The sequence below is a fragment of the Pinus tabuliformis genome, chromosome 9, assembly GCF_031772625.1.
Source record: "Pinus tabuliformis cultivar Carrire ecotype Pingquan chromosome 9, CPIR1, whole genome shotgun sequence".
Lineage (NCBI taxonomy): Eukaryota > Viridiplantae > Streptophyta > Pinopsida > Pinales > Pinaceae > Pinus > Pinus tabuliformis.
This window is the reverse complement of record NC_142307.1, coordinates 304609813-304631168: the sequence shown is the minus strand read 5'-3', so window position 1 is coordinate 304631168 and position 21356 is coordinate 304609813. Positions and strand designations below refer to the sequence as shown.

The window sequence follows — 21356 nt, the reverse complement described above, 5'->3', positions numbered from 1 at the left end:
CTTTAAATAGTAAATACAAGCAGGTGGCAAATTTTCATACCAAGATTGGGCTTCACCTTCCGGAGTGGCCAAGAATATCTTCATCAAGCAATCTTCTGGAAAATCAAAATTCAACTTGCGAATATGCATGTGAAATCTAACCAGATGTAAAGCAGCATCCTTCCTATCATCAACTTTAAACGTAGGTAAATTCCTTGACCAATCTACCTTCGAAATTTTATTTGGGAAGCCTGGAATGTGATCTCGGCTCATGGGAGCATATCTTCTTGCAACCCATTCCATCTTGAAAATCTCAAAGCTACTGATCTCTCTGCAGTGGAGTGTTATAGACATTTTTGGGCCCTACAACCCCAAGCATGAAATGTCCATAAATCAAGGGCTCCTAAGTCCCTAAAAGTGTTGTTCTAACCCCTAAAGGAACAAGGTCAACAGATTACAACTTCTCCCAGAAGTTCTCCAAGAAAAATTGCTCATAATTGGTCAAAACAGGATCATTTCAGCTGCTCCACTGGCCAAGTGCGTTGCATCTCACCTAAATACACTGTGTGGGTGCGTTGCATTTCAAAAATCCCTTCTGTGGGGTACGATGGGCGAGAAATGACAAATGGCAGTGTCATTCCGCGAGGTGGAGAGGCAATGGAAGCTTCCAGAAACTTCTCCTGTGACACTTGCCTCACTGAATTCGACCAAGGATGAGTAAGAGATCATCAATCTCCAAGTGGAAGCAAGAAATATCAGAGAGAAGACACTAATCAAATCACAAGCTAACTCATCCCCCTTACAGATATCTATATATGGATCCCTCATCCCAGATATCCAGAGGCTGGAATTTTGCATATTGTAAGGAATTGTTGTTGGTTTCTTGAGACAAACATCAGATTTTTGGGTGATCTAAGCTTTGTTTGAGGTGAAGAGGGGCTTTTTAGCTGGGAGGTTGATGCTGGGTCAGAACAACTGGTTGTAACTCCTCTTGGCTCTTTCTTGTTTATCAATAAAAGCTATTAAAGTTTTCCTCCATGCTCTTGTGTCATTGATGCTTGGTACATTTGTATGGTAAATTTACATCTGATCCTAGATTGTTTATGATTATAGATCCATGTCTTTGTATAGTGTTATGCTTTTGTGATTTTCAAACTTGATGCACAAGTATTCCAGAGAGTGGCAACCATCGAAAAAAATTTCACCAACATGGAGCAAGGAGAGCTGAGTGATTTGAATTTTTGCAGCGCAACGATAAAAATTTTCACTGTCTGCCCTGTGCACCGCACACAAGCCCAATGTGCCACGCTCACTGTATGCGCCACGCCAATGGAGAAAAACGCTGTGGAAATGTGCCCAGTGCGTCGCGCAGCCTATGTGCGTCGCACCTACTGCCAATGCGCCACACACATAACTCAAACCCATTTTTGTAATGTTTCCTCTGACTTTTGAATTTGAATGATGAAACTTTGTATCAAATTTTGCAGGGATGACAGATTTGAATATACCAATTTGAATAAAGAATCGTGGATTGTCACAGATGTTTGGAGACGTAACTGTGTTTGGTCAATTTAGTGTGTCCTAAATTGCTATTTAAAATGTCAATCTGAGAGTCGTAAACTGTTGAAGTGAAGTGCATTGTATATGCAAGATAACCAACTTCTTAGCTCTTTGTCGTTTTTGAGTTTTTGGTTTGTTTTTGGGTTTATCTTCTATGGATTCCCTAGTGTGAGATGGCGAAATTGAAAGTCAAGTATGGATGGTAATGGTGATTTCTACAATGAATCAAGTATGGATGATAATGGTGATTTCTACAATGATTTTCCAAACTTTAAAGTTCTCAAAAATAAGGTTTCAAACTGATTGTGCTGAAATCAACTCTCAAAAGGAAATAAATGCACCAAAACAGTGAACTAGTGACAATGGCCCAGTAGCCTTACTGCTGTATGAAAAGAAAATGAAAAAAATTGAACTCAAAGCAACTCAAAGACTGAAAGCAAAGCAAACTAAATCATACTACTTCAACCCACATTCTGACCCTTCACCTTTCAACTCGCTCCGGCTATAGGAAGTAATCATAAACAAGCTGAGTAATATGATATCTAAATTGCAAGAAATCAAATTGCATAAAAGAAAACTAAGATTTAACTATTCATTCATATTTCAATTCCTGAAAATGACATAAGTAATTTACTCTCTAGCTTGCAGGAAAGAAAACTAAATCATACTACATCAAATAATATTTTGATTCCTCACTAATTGAGTCGCTTGGCTATAGGAAGGAAATCATAAACAGATGAGTAATATGATATCTAAGTGGCAGAAAAGTAAATAAGCAAAGCAAAATTGAAAGAAATGACAATGCTGGAATTAAAACTCAGTAAATGAATCAGCAGAAAGGACAAGATGATATCATGTCAGTAGTCATTAAAAATATGTAATTTACCCGGGCTACCTATAAGAACTTGAAAGACAAAGACTAATCAGCTAGCAACCATAAGAAAGCATAAAATGAAAAGATGAACAACAGCTAGTTATAAACATCAAGAAATATATATACAGGCAACTAATTATAAAAGCAATAACATATTGAAAGAAGGCGAGAAATTATACAGTAGATACAGGGCTTTGGTGTACAGGGGCCCTCTGCAACCTCAGCCAATCAATACTCAGTCACAAATGGAACTCAAGAATGATGTCTTCTCATATATTAAAGTGCAGTAAAAACATAGAAACAGAGCACGGTACAGTGGCTCGTAAAACACAGTCAATATTACATATGAAAAGCTAACTGTCAAGTGTTTGATAACGCGTTATTTATAAGTGAAAATGATGCAACTAATTCCTAGATTCTACGCTGCGAAACAGACACGTAAATCTCCACGGCCTGAGATCTAGCGGTATGGTAATTATGACAGTTAAAGCCATGGAGTGGTGGCTGCTCGATTCAGTTCATGGATTGATCCACAGGTGTGCCAACACCTCCAGAAATTGAGGATCGTGCCACACAAACCTTCACGTGGGAAAAACAGAGTCGTGCCACCGCAAAACTCTTGGTTTGACCCCTCCTTTGACCGTCTTTGACCATGGCTGTTTGTGAGTGATTCGGCTGAACTGAGGGGACACGCTCCATGTACATGTCACTTGCAGCTTACCCATGTGGCCGGATTCTCCATTGAACACTTGTAACATAGTCTTTAACAAAATGGTTGCAGAAACTTGAGCTGGCTGCGGAAAGTGACAAGTTTCCACAGCTGCTTGAACAAAAATCTAAATCAAACAGCAGTCGTAAACATAGTTAGGAAACCATTTCATAAGCTCTTTTTAGACTAATATGCGATGATTTGACAGCTTGGTGGATCAAATAGATGGAAAAGAAGGCTGAAAAGGTATATAGGGAAGATGCAGGTTTGGGACTCAACATACCCCCACTGTGAAGGTGTTGCATGTCCTCATGCAACCAAAATTTAGTCATTCCCCTCTAATCCATAGGTTCTGAAGCCTCTGCTAGGACATCTAGCCCTCTTTTCTTCTTCTTTGGTGCTACCACCATCCTGGGTTTCCTTATTAGACATCTGAATTTGATATTGATCAATTCTCTGCTCAAATTTCTGCACTTTTTCTTTAGTTTCTTGTTTTTCTTTTTCCATAGTCCCAAATGAAGCATAGTGTTATCATGAATAATTTTATCTACTTTGCTCTGCTCCTTGAGTGCTTCATTTTCTTGCTTGATATGCCTATTTAGAACCTCTAATTCAAATACCTCCTGCTTTAAATATTGAACTTGTGCATCTGGTGTCATGTGGGGCAGAGTGGTACTCGGACCTACAGCTGATTTTTCTAAAGATTCCAGGTAGTCATATACCTCCTATTGACAGGGATCTATTTCAGGTGTCTTTCTTGGACTGAGTTCAAAATCTTGTGGAGGAGGAGGACTTCTCTCTAGCTCTGGCCGAGAAGGGCTTTCATCAATATGTGGAGGACTAGTTTCAATACTTGGCTGAGGACAAGGTGGACTACGGCCAGCTGGAGGTTTCTCGGGTGTATCCCCACCCAAGTCAATGAAGTGGGGCCGTTTTACTTGTGTTTTACTCCCCTTTCCTCTTAGCCTGGTGCTTCTCCTTAAGTATGGTGGATTAGTACTCCCTTCTTGTATGCTCTGTTTTCCTTTTTCCTTTTTCTTTGCTATAGCAGCCTGTTCTTGAAGATGCACTAATCTCTCTGACATTTTTTGATAATATTCCTCTATAGATGGCTCAGGTGATTGGTAGACTTCTTGTATGGTTCTTTTGCCTTTCACTTTTTTCTGTTTCTTGTCCTTAGTTCTATTCTCTTTTTCTTTTTGACCAACTTCTTGAGTTTCTGTAGTAGGAGAGTCTTGGACTATGGCACTCTTTTCTTTTCTCCTACTTTTTCTTGGTGTCTTTGGTGTACTACTTTCAGATGCCTCAGGTGGCTCTTGAAAGTAGTTACTTATCAAGAATTGTTCCCAGGTATCTTTTTTTTTCTTTAGTTGGTCCTCAATGAGAATATTTATAAGTCCATGATGATATAGATGAGGTTCTATATTTCCTATGTGTTTTTGGACTGTAATACTCATCTTTTTCAAACTCAACAGTAAGAAATAAGGCAAATTAAGAGTTTGACTCTCTAAGAAATTCATCAACAGTCTAGCATGGTACATGTACATTGAACCAAAGCATCCTTCGCAAGTGATAAATTTTTGGATAACTAACAGCAGACTGGCCCATTCTTCTTTCAATGCATGAACAGGAATTCCTTTCGTAAACACAGTGGTGTCCATACCTGGGTTTCTTAGCATAATTCTCCATGCATGTTCGTCCACGCTTTTTTTTTTTAACCATCGCTCACCTTCCTGGGGTAAGCCTGTGGCAGCTGCTACTATTGTTTCAGTCACCGTGAGCTTCAAGTCTCCAATCTACACCATTTGGCCATCGAAAGACCGTGCAAAAGCTTTGGTTACCTCCTTATTATAGCCCTTAAACTTTTGAATGAAGCGTAACCATTTGGCTTTCTTCAGCAAATCTTTTGCTTGAGGGTAACCTTCTAAATTTGGTCCTTTTGGTTCTGCCCTTAGTAATTTTCCCATTCCTTCCTCTGTTTTGAATTTCAATATGAAAATTTAATTGCGTGTGCGGGTTTAGCAGAGGGAAGGTGGCTCGGTTGCAGGGTTTATGGTAAAATGCAGTGGCTGCAATCGGTAGGTGGATAGCGGGTAATGGGAATGCTTCGGGATTACAAGTGGAACAGAGGATGAGCAGCCGCAAATAAGTTCACAAGATGAAATGTGGATGTGTGTGAAGAGGATGGCCTTAATAGAATGGTAAGGGAATGGAGTGAGGTCGAGATTTTTGAATTAAACGGCTGCGTACGAAATATTACACGTTTTAATGGATGGCTGCGGAAAATGCGGTGGAGAGGAGCCGTAATGGGATAGGTCACATCTCATGAGTACAGGTGGTAAGTGAAAGTGCAGTCGACTATGAGTTTAAACCCGAAAATCAATCATGAGACCGTTAAGAAATGAATGCATGGTGTGCGGAATAATATCATGGAATGAGAGTGGGTAATGGAGCTATCATACCGATCATTGCACATAGTAGAGCTTTTATGGTTTGATAACTATGCATAATCATGACTTTAATTGCTATTTGATTAAAAAAATATGCTCATACCTTTGGAAACCTTACCATTTCTTGCTCATAGCTTTTAACCAACTGCTCTTCCTTGATGTCTTGGAGATGCTCCATGTCTTCATAGCATATGATCAATTACACTTGCATTTTCATGATTATTGCACTAACATTTTGACTATGAATTTGAAAAACATAGTGGTGGCTGCGGAAACTGCTTCTGGCAGTGGAAACTGCTATCGGCTGCGGAAACTACACAGCACCCTCTTAGCTGAACAAAGATAGTTAGATAATAACTAACTGAGTGAAAATAGTCTTGAAAGGGACTTTTATTGATGAAATGAAGATGAAATCAGTGGAATGGAGTGAAAGTGAAGCGGAGTGAATTGAAATGAAAATGAGATGGAGATGGAGTGGAATGGCAGAAGAGGTGGAGTGAATATGGAAAAAGAAGGAGAGAAGAGATTTTTTTTTTTCGGAAATTATAGTGTCAGGTGTCCCTGATTTTCACTCTACATTTTCTGTATAAGACCGCCAATCTGTGATTGGTTTTCAGTCTTATACAATTTTATTTTATTTTTGAACTAAAAGAAACAAAGGCTAGGCTGGTGGGGAAGAAGAATTCTTCTTCACCAGCCTTATTGCAGAATTCTCTTGAAACATTTTGACAAATTCCTTTTTTGAGAGTGGCTTATGATAAATTTTCAATCGGTGGCCATTCACAATGAGAGGAGTTTGAAATTCATCAATGGTCTTGATTCTTACTGCTCCATTGCTAAAGACTTTGTCAATCTCATATGGCCCAAGCCAATGAGTCTAAAATCTACCTTTGAAGTCTTTAAACTTGGAATCAAACAGTAGTGCCCAATCTCCCTCTTGAAACTTTTTCTCTTTGATGTATCTGTCATGCCACTTAGCTCTTTGATGTTGAACTAGATCAGTTCTTAGAATTACTTCTTGTCTGATCTCATCTAGCTCATTTAGCTGCTCCATTCTGTGCTTTTTGGCTTCTGATAGATTCATCCCCAACTGAACTGCCATCTTGAAAGTCTTGACTTGAAATTCAATGGGGAGCAGGACTTCTTTCCCATAAACAAGTTCATAGGGAGAATGCCCTGTTGTGTTCCTCCATGTAGTTCTGTAGGCCCACAAGGCTTCAGGAAGCCTCTCTACCCAATCTCTTCTGTGTAGATGGACATTTTTGGTGATGATGCTCTCAAGAACTTTGTTTGTAGACTCCACTTGGCCATTTGCTTGCGGATGGTAAGGAGTAGATTTTCTGTGCTTGATTTTGTATTCTTCCATCAGCTTCTCCATCAAGTTAGATGTAAATTGACTTCCCTGATCTGTCACAATTTCTCTTAGGACACCAAAACGAGTAAAAACATCCTCATAAAGAAAATGAACAACTGAATTTTCAGTGGTAGAAGGCAATGCTTTGGCTTCTACCCATTTAGTGACATAATCAGTGCATACCAATATATACTTCTTCTGTTTAGATGGTGGATTAATGGGTCTAATGAAATCTAAAGCCCATTTTTCAAAGGGTTCGATGAGTACCTGTGGTTGTAATGGCATTTCATTTGAAAGAGTTGGTCTCCCAACTCTTTGGCAGCTGTCACACCTTCTGACATATTGTTTTGTATCTTTGAAGAGGGAAGGCCAATAATATCCTAAAGAAAGGATTTTATAGGCCGTCCTTTTTTCAGCAAAGTGTCCACCGCATGGTTCATCATGACATGCCTTAAGGATGTCAAGCATTTCATCTTCCCGAACACATCTTCTGATCACACAATCTAGCCCTGTCTTAAACAATTCATTAGAAATCCATGAATAATTTGAACTCTCCTGAATAATTCTTCTTTTTTCACTAGGAAATAAATGTGGAGATAGCTTCCCTGTAACCAAATAGTTATCAATATCTGCATACCAAGGAGTCCTAGTAGTTACTGCAAATAAATATTCATCTGGAAACTTATCCTCTACAGGAGAATCTTCGTTAGTATTCTGGATTCTAGACAAGAAATCAGCTACTGTATTTTGTTTCCCTGGTCTATCCAACACAGTAATATTGAATTCTTGTAAAAGTAAGAGCCATCTTGTAACTCTTCCATTAGTAACAGGTTTGTTCATTAGATATCTAATTGCAAAATGATCAGTATGGACAAAAGTTTCACAGCCTGTTATATAATGTCTAAACTTATTGATTGCATGAACAACAGCTAAGAACTCTTTTTCAGTCACGGTGTAGTTTAACTCAGTGGGAGTCAAATTTTTACTGGTGTAGTAAATGGCATAAGGAACTAAATCCTTTTGACCCAACAAAGCTCCGAGAGCTGTATCTGAAGCATCTGTAGAAATATGGAAAGGAAGTTCCCAATTTGGCCCTCTCAAAATGGGTGCTTCAGATATTCTTGTTTTCAAAGTTTCAAATGCAGATTGACAATCAGGATCCCATTTGAATTCACAGTCTTTTGTAAGTAATTTGAAGAGTGGAGATGCTATTTTGGTGAAGTTTTCGATAAATCTTCTATATTATCCAGTAAATCGAAGAAAACTTCTAACATCTTTCTGACAATTTGGAATAGGCAACTTGGAGATGACTTCAACTTTTGATCTATCAACTTTAATCCCATCCCGCGAAATATGATGTCCCAAAACAATACCTTCAGTAAACATCATAAAGAATTTTTCATGACTCAATGAAAGGTTTGTTTCTTTACACCTTATAAGGACTTTTTCCAAATTCTCTAATGCCTCTTCAAATGAATTACCATAAACTGTAAAATCATCCATATAAACCTCTACACAATCATGGATTAGATCAGAAAAGATTCCTAGTACTACCCTTTGAAATGTTGTGGGTGCATTACATAATCCAAAAGGAAGTACTCGGTAAGCAAAAGTTCCCCATGGATAGGTAAATGTGGTCTTGTCTTGATCTTCAGGTGCTACCTGAATCTGATTATAGCCACTAAAACCATCCAAAAATGAAAAATACTTTTTGCCTGCTAAAGTATCTAATACCTTATCGATAAAGGGTAAAGGAAAGTGATCCTTCAAAGTTGCTTTGTTAAATTCCCTGTAATCAATGCATACCCTCCATTTACCATTCTTTTTAGGTACTATAACCAAAGGAGAAACCCATCGACTATCTGAAATTGGATAAATGAAGTTTACAGTGAGTAGTTTTTGGAGCTCTTCTTTCACTATCTCCCTAAGGTTTGGATTCATCCTTCTTTGAGGTTGTCTGGTTGGTCTACTGTTTTCCTCGATATAGATGTGAGGAATGCAAGTCTTAGGGTAAATACCTTTCATATCGGTATACTCCCATGCAAATGTAGTAGAATGTTTTTGCAAGATTTTGGTTAGCTCTCCCTGTTGTGATTTTTCCAAGTTTTTGTTGATATTCATTGTTTTACCTGGAAAGATCTCAATGGCGGAACTACCAAACTCTTCCATAGAGAAAAGAGACATTTGTCTAGATGATAGATACTCAAGGTCAGAATCTAACTGAAATTGTGTGTGGTCATATTCTGAAGATGTTTCAAAGTTTTCTAATGTGTTCAGAATTTGACTATCTTCACTGATTTTAGAAATGGTAAAGACAGGTTGTATAGTATCCTCATCATCAACCCACTCATTATCTCCTATTCTGTAATTTCTTTTGCTGGAGGATACAGATTGAATTTCTTTGTAGAATTACCATCAGAAATATGCATATCCCCAGACCTACAATTGATAAAAGCATCAGTTGTGGCTAGCCAAGGTCTTCCTAAGATGAGAGGCTGTCCTCCTAAATTACTCTTGGGAGTTAAAATCATAAAATCTACTGGATATTCCCAAGATTCTAAGGAGACCGAAATGTCTTCTAATACACCATCTGGTTTGATAATTGATCGAACTGCAAGTTGCAGTAAAATAGGTGTAAAAAGAAGATTAGGAAGTTTCAGTTGTTCCATAGTCTGTCTACTCATAATGTTGATAGCAGCCCCTAAATCAATCAAAGTATTTGGAATTTCTACCCCATTGATATGTGTTTTGACAATTGGACTACCGGGGTCTACATACTTCTGCATAGTAATTTTTCCCATCATGATATCCGCAATTTTTCCTACCAGGTGGATTCTTCTTGTATCTCTCGGTTTCCTTCCTGGTCTTCTAAGACTCAACTCCTTTATTTTTTTTGCTAGAATAGGAATCTCTCTAATGGCTTGTAACAAGGGAATCTTGATACAGACATTCTTTAATTCATCTAGGAAATCATAGTCAGGCAACAAGATTTGTTTTTCCACCCCTTTGTCAATTTGTAATCTTTTAGGAAAAGGAGGTGTAGATGAAGGTGCAGGTTGCTCAACTATAGGAGTTGTGGGGGTTGACTCTTTTTCTTTTTCTTTTTGAATGCTTAGGTTTTGAAGAGATGCTTCAGAACCTTTATTGGCTTCAAGAGAATCTTCCTCAGAAATGCTTTGCTTTTGAGCATCTATAGAAGGTTTATCTAAAACTCTACCTGATCTGAGTTGTACATCATTGAGAGGAACAATCATATAGGTAGGAAATTGTTGTCCTTCTACCATGTAAGCATTTTTAGGGTTTTTTTTGTTGGGGTTCGGCAATGGCTGGGAAGGTAATTTGATTGGTCTTCTGTTGGAATGGAAGCAAGAGTTGAGAATTTGGATTTTGTTGAGAAGGTTGTTGTTGTTGTGGAAATGGCAATGATAGTTGTGGATTTTGATTTGGAAGTTGTGGAGCTTGTTGGTTTTGAAAAGATGGAGGATATTGATAAAATTGAGCAAATCTCCCATAAGGATTTTGCATACCTTGTACCCATGATTGAAAAGGATTTTGAGGTTGGGACCAAGGTTGTTGCCAAGGATTCCAATTTGGTGGGGTTTGAAAGTTCATAGAGTTGTTAAACCCTTGGTTTTGTTGCCCCTGCCAAGGTCTCCTTGCAACAAAATAAAGAGACTCAATTGTATTTGGATCTTCTTGAAATACAGCTTTGAGCCCAGGAATTGAAGGACAATCCTTGGTCTCATGGTTTTCTGAACAAATCACACATGTTTCTACAACTTTTGCATCCAAGGGACATTCCCTTAGAGCATGTTTCTTTCTACATTTTGGGCAAAAGATGGCCAAAGCTTCAGCTTCTGCTTTCTGTTTGTTTTGTATTTTAAGGGTGTCTAGTTGCTCACTAAGACTCCCTAAGATATCAGTTTTGAATTCATCAAGCATGTTGCCAATCTCAGCCCTACTTACTGATCCAGTTGCAGATTTGTTTGCTCTAATGAGAGAAGGATCTCTAGGTCCTTTTCCAGTTTTAGATTTTCCCCTTGAGAGATGGACACATAGCTCTGCTATATCATGAAGTGGAAGTTGAGATATATCTCCTTTTCCCATCATGTTCAAAATATCTATCCATTCATCTCTAATGGCTTTTAATAGAAGGGCTTTCAAGGTTTCCTCATCTAAGTTATTCATTTTTGCACTTTTCAGGTTGTATTGAAATCTTTCAAGTAAATATTCTAAGTTTTCATCTTCTCTTTGCACCATTTTGAATACCTCATCCTTGTGATTGGTGGGCATACAATAGTCCAGGTATCTATCCAAAAATGTTTGTTTCATATCATTCCAAGTCCTAATGGATTGAGTGACTAATCCCATGAACCATTTCAAAGCAGCTCCTTTCAATGTTGAAGGAAACAATTTGAGTTTTTGAGAGTCTTCCAGATAATCATAAGTTCGACATACGACCTCAAACTCAAATAGAAATGTTTCAGGATCTTCATTTCTTAACCCATGAAAGTTTAGGAGGACAGATGGTGAGATGTTTTTCATTGTTGCTCGAGAATCCTCATCGACTATAGGAAATCCGAATGAGTTATCTCCATCCCTATTTTCCCCATTGTTACCTCTACCTCCTCCATTGTTTCCTCCTCCTCCTCCTCTACCTCTACTTCTACCGAATCTGTTTACTACTTCCTCTGTCATGATAGTTTCCTCAGAGACTTTAGAGTCCTCTGGTTCCTCTACTAATGGCGAACGAGGAGGAATTTCTCCCTCTTCTTCTTCAGGTGATTCTACTTCTTCAACTACAATGTGTCTCCCTGTAGAAGGAAAGAAAGGATCTTTTCCTAATTCAGATTCGATGGATAGTGTGGGAGAGTCTCCTAATTCAACTACTGCCTCTTGAATTCCAGGAATCCTAAGGCGAGGAGTGTGAGTTGGAGATGATTGAGGTGTCGCTTGTCTATTCCTTGAAGTAGATGGAGTTGTAAAAATCGAACTCTTGGCCCTAGCTAAAAACATTCCCCTAGAATCTCTTGCTCTATGCATGTCATTTTTTATTTTTCTTCAAGTTGGGCTAATAATTCTCTTTCTGAACTTCCAGGTCACTCTAGGTGCAAGAAGAGAGCATACTCAAGAAATTATTAAACCAATAACTCTCTCTTTTATGATCCTCCAGTTCACACTAAGTGCAAGAGGAGAGCATACTTTGAGAGGTTATAAATTTTACTTTCTTGAAATTTTCTTGTTTTTTTTTTAAGAAATTGGCTACCTAGTTTCACTTCCCCGGCAACGGCGCCAAAATGTTTGGTCAATTTAGTGTGTCCTAAATTGCTATTTAAAATGTCAATCCAGGAGTCGTAAACTGTTGAAGTGAAGTGCACTGTATATGCAAGATAACCAACTTCTTATCTCTTTGTCGTTTTTGAGTTTTTGGTTTGTTTTTGGGTTTATCTTCTGTGGATTCCCTAGTGTGAGATGGCAAAATTGAAAGTCAAGTATGGATGGTAATGGTGATTTCTACAATGATTCAAGTATGGATGATAATGGTGATTTCTACAATGATTTTCCAAACTTTAAAGTTCTCAAAAAGAAGGTTTCAAACTGACTGTGATGAAATCAACTCTCAAAAGGAAATAAATGCACCAAAACAGTGAACTAGTGACAATGGCCCAGTATCCTTACTTCTGTATGAAAAGAAAATAAATAAAAAAGCTGAACTCAAAGCAACTCAAAGACTGAAAGCAAAGCAAACTAAATCACACTACTTCAACCCACATTCTAACCCTTCACCTTTCGACTCGCTCCGGCTATAGGAAGTAATCATAAACAAGCTGAGTAATATGATATCTAAATTGCAGGAAATCAAATTGCATAAAAGGAAACTAAGATTTAACTACTCATTCATATTTCAATTCCTGAAAATGACATAAGTAATTTAATATCTAACTTGCAGGAAAGCAAACTAAATCATACTACATCAAATAATATTCTGATTCCTCATTAATTGAGTCGCTTGGCTATAGGAAGGAAATCATAAACAGATGAGTAATATGATATCTAAGTGGCAGAAAAGTAAATAAGCAAAGAAAAATTGAAAGAAATGAAAATGTTGGAATTAAAACTCAGTAAATGAATCAGTAGAAAGGACAAGATGATCTCATGTCAGTAGTCATTAAAACTATGTAATTTGCCCGGGCTGCCTACAAGAACCTGAAAGACAAAGACTGATCAGCTAGCAACCATAAGAAAGCATAAAAGGAAAAGATGAACAGCAGCTAGTTATAAACATCAGGAAATATATATACAGGCAACTAATTATAAAATCAATAACATAATGAAAGAAGGCAAGAAATTATACAGTAGATACAGGGCTTTGGTGTACAGGGGCCCTCTGCAACCTCAACCAATCAATACTCAGTCACAAATGGAACTCAAGAATGATGTCTTATCATATATTAAAGTGCAGTAAAAACATAGAAATAGAGCACGGTACAGTGGCTCGTAAAACACAGTCAATATTACATATGAAAAGCTAACTATCAAGCGTTTGATAACGCGTTATTTATAAGTGAAAACACTGCAACTAATTCCTAGATTCTACGCTACCAAACAGACACGTAAATCTCCACGGCCTGAGATCTAGCGGTATGGTAATTATGACAGTTAAATCCATGGAGTGGTGGCTACTCGATTCAGTTCACGGGTTGATCCACAGGTGTGCCAACACCTCTGGAAATTGAGGATCGTTCCATGCAAACCTTCACGTGGGAAAAACAGAGCCGTGCCACCGCAAAACTCTTGGTTTGACCCCTCCTTTGACCGTCTTTGACCATGGCTGTTTGTGAGTGATTCGGCTGAACTGAGGGAACACGCTCCATGTACATGTCACTTGCATCTTGCCCATATGGCCGGATTCTCCATTGGACACCTGTAACATATTCTTTAACAAAATGGCTCTGGAAACTTGAGCTGGTTGCGGAAAGTGACAAGTTTTCGCAGTTGCTTGAACAAAAATCTAAATCAAACAGCAGTCATAAACATAGTTAGGAAACCATTTCATAAGCTCTTTTTAGACTAATATGCAATGATTTGACAGCTTGGTGGATCAAATAGATGGAAAAGAAGGCTGAAAAGGTATATGGGGAAGATGCAGGTTTGGGACTCAAAAAACTGCATGTGCTATTCTTTGAGAAAGGCGATGAAATGGTAAATTTTGGATTAAAGAAATACCAGGACCTGTATATTTGATGTGGGAATCTATAGTTCTTAACACAACAACAACACATGTTGCATCAACAACTAGTACTTCTCCAGGTGCCAAATTTTTCTGTACAACAGACCCTCTCGCAGCTATAAAAGCAAGGCCGCATCCAACCAGTTTCTGTCTCAAAATTCCCTCACCACTAAAAACTCCAGGACGCGCCCTCCTATTCACCATAGTTGACATTGTCACATCATTAAGTGAACAGAGGTATGCATCTGGCTGACAAATAATTTCTCTACCAAAAGTGACCAGATCAATCGGAAGTATTCTTGTAAGAGACGGTGCTGCCACTCCAACAAAACCATCTTGGGGACTAGAATTCACAAATGCATTGGTTGCAAAATTCTTCCCAAAAAAACCATTGCCATATACCACCTCCATTCTCTGGAGGCAATATGTTTTCCATTTGAATAGATCCAGACATATAGCACATCATACCAGGCTTGGTAATGACTGTCTCATGCGGTTTTAACATAATCTGTAGTGTCTGAGCTTCTCCACCCAATATATGGAATGGTATTACCGCTGCCTAGGACTCTGGTACACATAAGGATAAAACAGATTAGAAAGCGAATGAGCAGCCATGGCGTTGCTGCATATTTTGCAACATTTCTAATAGCCAAAACAATCACCCATCCATTTCCGGATACTTTATGCACTAACTCTGTTTGGCTTCCTTTATGATTTTATGATGAACTTCTTTGTCTGCTTTGCAAGAATAGATGGCTGGAATTTCAAAAAAGGTGACCAGGGCTGGGCCTGGAGATCTGTAGAACTTAAAAAGCCTTAACAATTACATATTTATTACAAAAAACAATTTTAACGATTTCTTCTTCAAAACAGAGTTTTGAAGAAGAATCATTCTCAGCATTATTGGTGACAAAAACTATGGAATGAAAACTTATTAGGAACATCTTCATGGCCTACTGGCTTTATTAGACACTTTGAGGACTAAATTAACTAAACCCTAGACCCTAAAAGACCTAAAAACCTTAAATAACTCTTTGCTGACAAGAGGCCAAAACAGGACTATGAATGATTTCAAAATTGATTCAACAAACAGACCTAAACCAGCAGGTACAAAGCATTAGGGGAAATTACTGATAAGACCTTTCCGTCAAATAATGGCATGTCCCTAGCGGAATATAACTGAATGAATCGAGCGAGACACGTAAAAAATGAAATGCAAAAGAGAACTTTTGATTGTTGACAGAGGGCTGACGGGACCGACTCTAACACCACATGACATCTGCATTTGTACACCATCATGTGGCTTCACCAAGGACGAGATCTCGGTGTTAGTCATCAATGTCGACTTTCCTACAACATTAAGCCCTTCACATATGAGGTATTGTGTGATGTTTCTCCTCTTGAATTTTGTGATGTATTATTAGTCCAACCATACTTGTGGAAGTGGCATGTTTTGTATGAGTGTCTGCCTCACATTGTTATTATTACTCTATGTAAAAAGTTATACAAGATATCGAAGGTAGCTCCGCCTACCTCCATCTCTTTGATCTCTGCAAAGATATGTGGTAAGACCATTTCCTAGACCAGGAAATTTGTCTTCCTTATGATTCACCCTCAGGGTAAGAAGAAGAATATTGTGGCCACCTCCATGACCTCTAGACAAGGCTCCTCCACACAACAATAGGAGATGGAAAAGGTCATAGATGATTATATATGCATCTTCACCTCACCCATAAAGGTACCCCTACAGTATCATGTCAAGCACTCCATTGATCTGACCTCGAGCGCACTGCTACGCAATGGACCAATCTACCGAGACTATGTTCTAGAGAACGATGAGATCAGGAGACTATTTTAGGAGCTTATGCGGAAAGGGAACATCAAGCCAATTTCATCACCACGTAGTAGCCTGATCGTGTTGGTACAAAAGAACAATGGAACCTGGAGGCTTTGTATTAACTATCGGGCATTGAATAAGATCATTGTCCGGAATAGGTATCCAATCCCATAGATTGTTTACCTTATGGAACAGCTCAAGGGTGCCAAATATTTCAGCAAGATTGACTTGATGTCTAGTTATCACCAGGTACCAATTGAACCCTTTAATGTGTGGAAGATTGCCTTTAAATCGAAGGAGGGAATTTTTGAATGATTGGTCATGCCTTTCGGGTTGACGGATGCCCCCGAAATCTTCATGTGACTGATGGATGACATCTTGCAGCCCTTCACTAACTCGTTTTTGTTAGTGTAACTAGATGACATCATGATCTTCATCCGAAATTAGGAAGAGCACATACACCATATCCGACAGGTCCTCCAAACCTTGCAACAACACAAATCATGTGCCAATTTGGAGAAAAGAGTTTTTTGGATGATCGAGGTTCAATATCTAGGTACATCATTGATGATCAGGGTGTGCATGTGGACCCAACCAAGATACAAGTTATTTTCGATTGGCCAACCCCAACCACCCTAACATAGCTCCACAAATTTCTAGGTCTTGTCAATTTCTATCGCAGGTTCATGTTGGGATTCTCTCATATCACTTGGAATTTGAGTTAAGCCACTAAGGGTAGAGAGAAAGAAAATATCTTTTGGTCCAAATCCCATAAAAAGGTGTTTTTTGAGTTGAAGCATCGCCTCTGCTCCGCAATAGTGCTTACATACCATATCTGTAGAAACCATTTGAAATTGAGACATACACCTCTAACTATGCTATTGGCGTAGTTCTTACCCAGCATGGACGTTCAGTGGCATATCACAGTGAGACACTTTTAGATACAGTCTGAAAGTATCCCACTTATGGCAAAGAAATGTATTCCATTGTGCAGGCCTACTAAAAATGGAAGCATTACATTATGGGGAAGGAAATGCTCATCCACATAGACCACCAACCCCTGCAGTTGATACAGACATAAGGAAAGTTTCAAAACGATCACCATTAGAAATGGTCCACATATCTGCACTAGTTCCATTTGAAAATCAAGTAAAAGAAGTGAAACACCAATAATGTTGTAGATTGTCTCATCCAACCATTGGTTATGGAGATAACCATTGTGCTCGACTCTTGTGGACATGATACTTTGGGGTGGACACATATTTACAAACACGATCCAGAATTTAGCAACACATACCAGATTCTCCTAGAAGGCAAACAAGTTCCATATTTTCACCTCTAGGGTGCATCGTTATGCCACCTGGGACACCTCCATGTTCCTTCAAGCGAGCATGCCAAGATGATTTGGGAGGCACACTGCAGTCGAGTTGTTGGACATTTTAGAATAGAGAAAAATAGTGGAAGTGCTACAAAAGTATTTTTATTGGCCGAACCTTCGACAGGATGTGGGAAGTACATCAGATCCTGGACTACTTATTGCATTACCAAACCGACAATCAAGAAGCAAGGCCTATATACTCCTCAGCCTACACCTAGTCAACCTTGGGAACCCATCCCCATGGATTACATGTTGGGCCTTCCTTCTACTAAGCATGGCAATGACTTCCTTTTTGTGGTCATCGACAAATTCTCTAAGATGGCCATTTTGGCGGCCTGCAAGAAGGATATCCTAATAGAAGCCACTACTAAGCTATTATTTGAATGAGTGTGGGTACACTTTGTGATACCACATTCCATGGATCAGGATAAAAGGGGCCTGAGTACATTTTGGTCAAGCCTCTAGTTGATGTTGATAGATATTACCCTCCCTTCCAAGTCAGTAAATGAATAGCGCTTCCCTATCTTGCCTAGCTGTTCTAAGCACATCTGGGTTGATCCTACTTTGGAGGAGTGAAAATGTCTATAGGTGGTGGTGTAGTAGCAATGGGAGGAGCAAAAATGGGTATTAGTTATGTCTAAGGCTATGAGGTTTGGTGTCCACGACCTTCCACCCCCCAACCGATGCCCAAACAAAGGTTGTCAAAAAGATGATCGTGCACATTCTGTGCATGTACAACTCAAAGCATCCACGCACATGGGATGAAAGCATACCCTATGTATAGAACAAATACAACAGAGCTCTCCATAGCTCAACTGGACACAACCATTTTCAGGTGGGGTTGGGATTTCGGCCAACTATGTCCCATTGATGTGGCCATACCATTTGTAGCTACTCAGGCAGATTCAACTCTTGTCCAGTCCAAAGCTTACAGGGCCAACGAATTCATTGAGAGCATTCAACACATCTACCAGCAGCTCCTTGACATAATGGACAGAGCCAATGCTAAGTACAAGAAATTTCATGATCAACATCGGGTGCCACACAAGTTCCAGGTGGGTGATAAAGTTTGGTTACATTTGCAGAAGGAGCAGCTCATTGGGCTCCACCACAAGCTTCACCCACTCTGATATGGGCCTTACACCATCACTAAGTGTTAAGTAATTTACCCGAGAACACAAATTAATTACGGAGAATTACTGAGAGGAACAAATATAAAAAATAACCAGCAACAACCATAAATGCATAAACACACATGTTTATCTGGGAAAAACCCAACCTATTGATATTTCATTAGCATTGGCCAAAACCCTGGCCAATCCGACTAAGTGAGCCTTCACCGCTCACCTCCAAGCCTTGCTTTACAATGAAGTCCTTCCAGCGTTTTATAAGCTCCATTACATATAATACCATGGGCAGAATACTATGGGTGCACAATACCATGTGCCCCAAAACCATCACTGTTTAACCTCGTCAACTTTGACTCTATCCCGAGTCAAGTTTACCTAACAATTCCCCCCTTAAATTTGACTTGGGGTTCCTCAACTAACTCCAGGAAAACTTGCTATGTGAGACAGCCCCTCTCACTCTAGCCCTTACCCCCCTTAAAGTTTTTTTACCTGGGGTATTATTAACCTGACATCCCCCTATCACCCAGTTCTAGCCCAAACTTTATCAGTGATTACCCAAGGGTATACATGCCTTACAAGGTCTTATAGTGATATGCCCATTTACATGCAATAATTTAATTTTTATTTTTTTGTTTATTGTTGCTGCTATTCTAACCCATCCTCTCTCAATTTGATTTTCTCAAAAACTTCTATCAAACCGCTTGATGGAAGCATCTTTCATCAGGGCATCACCGACTCTCTTTTCTTTCAGATCTATTTTCATAGGTCATGCACTCCCATCGACCTCCATTAACTCCATGCACTTCCTAAACAAGTCAATACACATCTCCTCAAACCTCATGCGCATTAGGGTCGCGTAGAAATCGATTCCCTCATACAGGGACTCGATCTCCACCGTGGTCTGGGCAGTGGAGGAGAGAGTTCTCTTGGCTCTCTCGCTCGTCGTCCTCAGTCTCCGGAGCGCTTTTGCATTGGAACTGATATCCTTCTTCTGCTTCCGCTTGAACTCCTGCATGAAATGATTCACCAATCTGTTGTCGAAGTCCTCGCCCCTGAGATGGGTGTCTCCAGCTGTCACCTTCACTTCGAAGATGCCTTCCTCGATTGTCAGCAGAGAAACGTCGAAAGTCCGTCAAGCGGCAGCAAATCCTGAACCTTCTGGTTGCCTTCTCCGGTGAGGATAGCAGCCTGCACAGCGGCACCATAAGCCACTGCTTCGTCGGGATTGATGCTCTTGCACAGCTCCTTCCCATTGAACAAGTCTTGCAATAGTTGCTGCACTTTGGGTATGCGTGTCGACCCTCCCACCAGAATGACTTCCCCGATTTGGCTTTTGCCCATCTTGGCGTCCCTCAGGCATTTCTCCACCGCTCCATACGATTCTTAACTGAGGCATAACAATAACTACATATTGCCACTTTCCCAACAACACAATGATATTTTTCTTGACCGATCTGATCTGATCCATGCCGAATGCCCGCTGCTCTCTGCGATCTTCCCGTCCACGGTCATGGCGTACTTGAGCACCGATAAGGGAATCCCCAGCGCGCTCCTGTACAAAATCGGAGCATTCACCTCTCGACAGGCCTTCGTGGCTTCCTTCACCTTCCCCTTCACATCCCTCACGAGATTCCTGAGACCAACTATGATCCTAGCGACTCCGACCTCGCACAGTGCGCTCATAGCCTCGATCACATGGGGTTCCAGATTTAGGTACGTCGTGGCACCCTTGGCAAGCCCTCGGGCGCTCTCCACTGCCTGTATCTCGGCGCTTTTGTTCCCATGGGCATACAGATATCCTTCGCCCACTACCTTTGTGCCCTGAGCAATCACGCATCTGAAGTTTGGGTGTGGAGCGGCTAAGCCCCCTGATCTGTCTGAAATTTTCGTATCTCTAAGCAAGTGTTCAGCGAAGCTCGAATTGAGAAGGCCATAGCACTCTAAACAATTTGAAAACAAATTGATGTGGCCCTATAAACCCCTGGCATCAAAGAATTCCTTTGAAGCCAATATCTAGCTCTGATACCAATTGTTAAGTAATTTACCCGAGAACACAAATTAATTATGGAGAATTACTGAGAGGAACAAATATAAAAAATAACCAGCAACAACCATAAACACATAAACACACATGTTTATCCGAGAAAACCCTAAATCTGGGGAAAAATCCAACCTAATTATATTTCATTAGCATTGGCCAAAACCCTGGCCAATCTGACCAAGTGAACCTTCACCACTCACCTCTAGGCCTTGCTTTACAATGAAGTCCTTCCAGCCTTTTATAAGCTCCATTACATATAATACCACGGGCAGAATACTATGGGTTCACAATACCATGTGCCCCAAAACCATCACTATTTAACCTGGTCAACTTTAACTCTATCCCGAATCAAGTTTACCTAACACTAAGACTGTAGGGGACAATGCTTTCGAGCTCAACATTCCACCATTCATTGACCTGCACCTAGCGTTCAATATGGACCGCCTTCAACCATACTTTCTGCCATTACTAGGCACATCAAACATTGCAGAACAATTCACACCAACAGAGTTAAACCCAGAATACCTGAAACATGCTACAACTGATTAGATCATGGACACATAGATCAAGAAAAAACACTAATAGAAGATCCAATTGTATCGGGATTTCAAAGCTAACCAACTCTTGCACCAAGGCAAGTGGCTCATCAAGGACCAAGTTCAGCAAAAATTTCCCCATCTCATGGAGGCACTCAATGCAATGAGGACCATTGCTTCCTAAGGGGGGAGGAATGATCTAGGTGTATATTGGTGGCCACCTGTCTATTCCACTTGGACCCCCACCATTGTTTCTTTCAGTTTTCAGTGGCCTTAA

At 39.7% G+C, this 21356-nt stretch overlaps 1 pseudogene; it reads right to left on the bottom strand.

Annotated features, from left to right (window-relative positions):
* Positions 1-14085: 14085 nt before the first annotated feature.
* LOC149148437 (uncharacterized) lies at positions 14086-14772 on the bottom strand (annotated as a pseudogene).
* Positions 14773-21356: the final 6584 nt, after the last annotated feature.